The sequence below is a fragment of the Salvelinus namaycush genome, chromosome 1, assembly GCF_016432855.1.
Source record: "Salvelinus namaycush isolate Seneca chromosome 1, SaNama_1.0, whole genome shotgun sequence".
NCBI lineage: Eukaryota > Metazoa > Chordata > Actinopteri > Salmoniformes > Salmonidae > Salvelinus > Salvelinus namaycush.
The window spans coordinates 3,449,285-3,455,284 of record NC_052307.1 but is presented as its reverse complement, the minus strand read 5'-3'; the positions used below and the strand labels follow the sequence as shown (position 1 = coordinate 3,455,284).

General features: G+C 52.3%; 1 protein-coding gene across 1 annotated transcript in view; it reads left to right on the top strand.

The window, feature by feature from the left end:
* LOC120050101 (electrogenic sodium bicarbonate cotransporter 1-like) overlaps positions 1-6,000 on the top strand; it is a 150,561-nt gene that overhangs the window by 108,613 nt on the left and 35,948 nt on the right. The gene's annotated exons all lie outside the window — the stretch shown is intronic.

Sequence of the window (6,000 nt, the reverse complement as noted above, 5' to 3'; positions counted from 1 at the left end):
CAGGACAGGGTCTCAGTAGTCTGAAGGTAGGACAGGGTCTCAGTAGTCTGAAGGTAGGACAGGACAGGGTCTCAGTAGTCTGAAGGTAGGACAGGGTCTCAGTAGTCTGAAGGTAGGACAGGACAGGGTCTCAGTAGTCTGAAGGTAGGACAGGACAGGGTCTCAGTAGTCTGAAGGTAGGACAGGGTCTCAGTAGTCTGAAGGTAGGACAGGGTCTCAGTAGTCTGAAGGTAGGACAGGGTCTCAGTAGTCTGAAGGTAGGACAGGGTCTCAGTAGTCTGAAGGTAGGACAGGACAGGGTCTCAGTAGTCTGAAGGTAGGACAGGGTCTCAGTAGTCTGAAGGTAGGACAGGGTCTCAGTAGTCTGAAGGTAGGACAGGGTCTCAATAGTCTGAAGGTATGACAGGACAGGGTCTCAGTAGTCTGAAGGTAGGACAGGGTCTCAGTAGTCTGAAGGTAGGACAGGGTCTCAGTAGTCTGAAGGTAGGACAGGACAGGGTCTCAGTAGTCTGAAGGTAGGACAGGACAGGGTCTCAGTAGTCTGAAGGTAGGACAGGGTCTCAGTAGTCTGAAGGTAGGACAGGACAGGTTCTCAGTAGTCTGAAGGTAGGACAGGACAGGGTCTCAGTAGTCTGAAGGTAGGACAGGGTCTCAGTAGTCTGAAGGTAGGACAGGACAGGGTCTCAGTAGTCTGAAGGTAGGACAGGGCAGGGTCTCAGTAGTCTGAAGGTAGGACAGGGTCTCAGTAGTCTGAAGGTAGGACAGGACAGGGTCTCAGTAGTCTGAAGGTAGGACAGGGTCTCAGTAGTCTGAAGGTAGGACAGGACAGGGTCCAGTAGTCTGAAGTAGGACAGGGCAGGGTCTCAGTAGTCTGAAGGTAGGACAGGACAGGGTCTCAGTAGTCTGAAGGTAGGACAGGGTCTCAGTAGTCTGAAGGTAGGACAGGACAGGGGTAGGACAGGACAGGGTCTCAATAATCTGAAGCTAGGACAGGACAGGGTCTCAGTAGTCTGAAGGTAGGACAGGACAGGGTTTCAGTAGTCTGAAGGTAGGACAGGGTCTCAGTAGTCTGAAGGTAGGACAGGACAGGGACTCAGTAGTCTGAAGGTAGGACAGGACAGGGTCTCAGTAGTCTGAAGGTAGGACAGGACAGGGTCTCAGTAGTCTGAAGGTAGGACAGGACAGGGTAGTCTGAAGGTAGGACAGGACAGGGTCTCAGTAGTCTGAAGGTAGGACAGGACAGGGACTCAGTATTCTGAAGGTAGGACAGGGTCTCAGTAGTCTGAAGGTAGGACAGGACAGGGTCTCAGTAGTCTGAAGGTAGGACAGGGTCTCAGTAGTCTGAAGGTAGGACAGGACAGGGTCTCAGTAGTCTGAAGGTAGGACAGGACAGGGTCTCAATAGTCTGAAGGTAGGACAGGACATGGTCTCAGTAGTCTGAAGGTAGGACAGGACAGGGTCTCAGTAGTCTGAAGGTAGGACAGGGTCTCAGTAGTCTGAAGGTAGGACAGGGTCTCAGTAGTCTGAAGGTAGGACAGGGTCTCAGTAGTCTGAAGGTAGGACAGGGTCTCAGTAGTCTGAAGGTAGGACAGGACAGGGTCTCAGTAGTCTGAAGGTAGGACAGGGCAGGGTCTCAGTAGTCTGAAGGTAGGACAGGGTCTCAGTAGTCTGAAGGTAGGACAGGACAGGGTCTCAGTAGTCTGAAGGTAGGACAGGACAGGGTCTCAGTAGTCTGAAGGTAGGACAGGACAGGGTCTCAGTAGTCTGAAGGTAGGACAGGACAGGGTCTCAGTAGTCTGAAGGTAGGACAGGGTCTCAGTAGTCTGAAGGTAGGACAGGACAGGGTCTCAGTAGTCTGAAGGTAGGACAGGGTCTCAGTAGTCTGACGGTAGGACAGGACAGGGTCTCAGTAGTCTGAAGGTAGGACAGGGTCTCAGTAGTCTGAAGGTAGGACAGGGTCTCAGAAGTCTGAAGGTAGGACAGGGTCTCAGTAGTCTGAAGGTAGGACAGGGTCTCAGTAGTCTGAAGGTAGGACAGGGTCTCAGTAGTCTGAAGGTAGGACAGGGTCTCAGTAGTCTGAAGGTAGGACAAGACAGGGTCTCAGTAGTCTGAAGGTAGGACAGGGTCTCAGTAGTCTGAAGGTAGGACAGGGTCTCAGTAGTCTGAAGGTAGGACAGGGTCTCAATAGTCTGAAGGTAGGACAGGACATGGTCTCAGTAGTCTGAAGGTAGGACAGGGTCTCAGTAGTCTGAAGGTAGGACAGGGTCTCAGTAGTCTGAAGGTAGGACAGGACGGGGTGTCAGTAGTCTGAAGGTAGGACAGGACAGGGTCTCAATAGTCTGAAGGTAGGACAGGGTCTCAGTAGTCTGAAGGTAGGACAGGACAGGGTCTCAATAGTCTGAAGGTAGGACAGGGTGTCAGTAGTCTGAAGGTAGGACAGGACAGGGTCTCAATAGTCTGAAGGTAGGACAGGGTCTCAGTAGTCTGAAGGTAGGACAGGACAGGGTCTCAGTAGTCTGAAGGTAGGACAGGGTCTCAGTAGTCTGAAGGTAGGACAGGGTCTCAGTAGTCTGAAGGTAGGACAGGGTCTCAGTAGTCTGAAGGTAGGACAGGGTCTCAGTAGTCTGAAGGTAGGACAGGACTGGGACTCAGTAGTCTGAAGGTAGGACAGGACAGGGTCTCAGTAGTCTGAAGGTAGGACAGGACAGGGTCTCAGTAGTCTGAAGGTAGGACAGGACAGGGTCTCAGTAGTCTGAAGGTAGGACAGGACAGGGTCTCAGTAGTCTGAAGGTAGGACAGGACAGGGTCTCAGTAGTCTGAAGGTAGGACAGGGTCTCAGTAGTCTGAAGGTAGGACAGGACAGGGTCTCAGTAGTCTGAAGGTAGGACAGGGTCTCAGTAGTCTGAAGGTAGGACAGGACAGGGTCTCAGTAGTCTGAAGGTAGGACAGGGTCTCAGTAGTCTGAAGGTAGGACAGGGTCTCAGTAGTCTGAAGGTAGGACAGGGTCTCAGTAGTCTGAAGGTAGGACAGGGTCTCAGTAGTCTGAAGGTAGGACAGGGTCTCAGTAGTCTGAAGGTAGGATAGGGTCTCAGTAGTCTGAAGGTAGGACAGACAGGGTCTCAGTAGTCTGAAGGTAGGACAGGGTCTCAGTAGTCTGAAGGTAGGACAGGGTCTCAGTAGTCTGAAGGTAGGACAGGGTCTCAATAGTCTGAAGGTAGGACAGGACAGGGTCTCAGTAGTCTGAAGGTAGGACAGGGTCTCAGTAGTCTGAAGGTAGGACAGGGTCTCAGTAGTCTGAAGGTAGGACAGGACGGGGTGTCAGTAGTCTGAAGGTAGGACAGGACAGGGTCTCAATAGTCTGAAGGTAGGACAGGGTCTCAGTAGTCTGAAGGTAGGACAGGACAGGGTCTCAATAGTCTGAAGGTAGGACAGGGTGTCAGTAGTCTGAAGGTAGGACAGGACAGGGTCTCAATAGTCTGAAGGTAGGACAGGGTGTCAGTAGTCTGAAGGTAGGACAGGACAGGGTCTCAGTAGTCTGAAGGTAGGACAGGGTCTCAGTAGTCTGAAGGTAGGACAGGGTCTCAGTAGTCTGAAGGTAGGACAGGGTCTCAGTAGTCTGAAGGTAGGACAGGGTGTCAGTAGTCTGAAGGTAGGACAGGACAGGGTCTCAGTAGTCTGAAGGTAGGACAGGACAGGGTCTCAATAGTCTGAAGGTAGGACAGGGTCTCAGTAGTCTGAAGGTAGGACAGGACAGGGTCTCAATAGTCTGAAGGTAGGACAGGGTCTCAGTAGTCTGAAGGTAGGACAGGACAGGGTCTCAATAGTCTGAAGGTAGGACAGGGTCTCAGTAGTCTGAAGGTAGGACAGGACAGGGTCTCAGTAGTCTGAAGGTAGGACAGGGTCTCAGTAGTCTGAAGGTAGGACAGGGTGTCAGTAGTCTGAAGGTAGGACAGGGTCTCAGTAGTCTGAAGGTAGGACAGGGTCTCAGTAGTCTGAAGGTAGGACAGGGTCTCAGTAGTCTGAAGGTAGGACAGGGTCTCAGTAGTCTGAAGGTAGGACAGGACAGGGTCTCAGTAGTCTGAAGGTAGGACAGGACAGGGTCTCAGTAGTCTGAAGGTAGGACAGGACAGGGTCGTCTGAAGGTAGGACAGGACAGGGTCTCAGTAGTCTGAAGGTAGGACAGGACAGGGACTCAGTAGTCTGAAGGTAGGACAGGGTCTCAGTAGTCTGAAGGTAGGACAGGACAGGGTCTCAGTAGTCTGAAGGTAGGACAGGGTCTCAGTAGTCTGAAGGTAGGACAGGACAGGGTCTCAGTAGTCTGAAGGTAGGACAGGGTCTCAGTAGTCTGAAGGTAGGACAGGGTCTCAGTAGTCTGAAGGTAGGACAGGGTCTCAGTAGTCTGAAGGTAGGACAGGGTGTCAGTAGTCTGAAGGTAGGACAGGGTCTCAGTAGTCTGAAGGTAGGACAGGGTCTCAGTAGTCTGAAGGTAGGACAGGGTCTCAGTAGTCTGAAGGTAGGACAGGGTCTCAGTAGTCTGAAGGTAGGACAGGACAGGATCTCAGTAGTCGGAAGGTAGGACAGGGTCTCAGTAGTCTGAAGGTAGGACAGGGTCTCAGTAGTCTGAAGGTAGGACAGGGTCTCAGTAGTCTGAAGGTAGGACAGGGTGTCAGTAGTCTGAAGGTAGGACAGGACAGGGTCTCAGTAGTCTGAAGGTAGGACAGGGTCTCAGTAGTCTGAAGGTAGGACAGGACAGGGTAGTCTGAAGGTAGGACAGGACAGGGTCTCAGTAGTCTGAAGGTAGGACAGGACAGGGACTCAGTAGTCTGAAGGTAGGACAGGGTCTCAGTAGTCTGAAGGTAGGACAGGACAGGGTCTCAGTAGTCTGAAGGTAGGACAGGGTCTCAGTAGTCTGAAGGTAGGACAGGGTCTCAGTAGTCTGAAGGTAGGACAGGGTCTCAGTAGTCTGAAGGTAGGACAGGACAGGGTCTCAGTAGTCTGAAGGTAGGACAGGACAGGGACTCAGTAGTCTGAAGGTAGGACAGGACAGGGTCTCAGTAGTCTGAAGGTAGGACAGGACAGGGTCTCAGTAGTCTGAAGGTAGGACAGGACAGGGTCTCAGTAGTCTGAAGGTAGGACAGGGTCTCAGTAGTCTGAAGGTAGGACAGGGTCTCAGTAGTCTGAAGGTAGGACAGGACAGGGTCTCAGTAGTCTGAAGGTAGGACAGGACAGGGTCTCAGTAGTCTGAAGGTAGGACAGGACAGGTTCTCAGTAGTCTGAAGGTAGGACAGGACAGGGTCTCAGTAGTCTGAAGGTAGGACAGGGTCTCAGTAGTCTGAAGGTAGGACAGGGTCTCAGTAGTCTGAAGGTAGGACAGGACAGGGTCTCAGTAGTCTGAAGGTAGGACAGGGCAGGGTCTCAGTAGTCTGAAGGTAGGACAGGACAGGGTCTCAGTAGTCTGAAGGTAGGACAGGGTCTCAGTAGTCTGAAGGTAGGACAGGACAGGGTCTCAGTAGTCTGAAGGTAGGACAGGGTCTCAGTAGTCTGAAGGTAGGACAGGGTCTCAGTAGTCTGAAGGTAGGACAGGGTCTCAGTAGTCTGAAGGTAGGACAGGACAGGGTCTCAGTAGTCTGAAGGTAGGACAGGACAGGGACTCAGTAGTCTGAAGGTAGGACAGGACAGGGTCTCAGTAGTCTGAAGGTAGGACAGGACAGGGTCTCAGTAGTCTGAAGGTAGGACAGGACAGGGTCTCAGTAGTCTGAAGGTAGGACAGGGTCTCAGTAGTCTGAAGGTAGGACAGGACAGGGTCTCAGTAGTCTGAAGGTAGGACAGGACAGGGTCTCAGTAGTCTGAAGGTAGGACAGGACAGGGTCTCAGTAGTCTGAAGGTAGGACAGGACAGGGTCTCAGTAGTCTGAAGGTAGGACAGGACAGGGTCTCAGTAGTCTGAAGGTAGGACAGGACAGGGTCTCAGTAGTCTGAAGGTAGGACAGGGTCTCAGTAG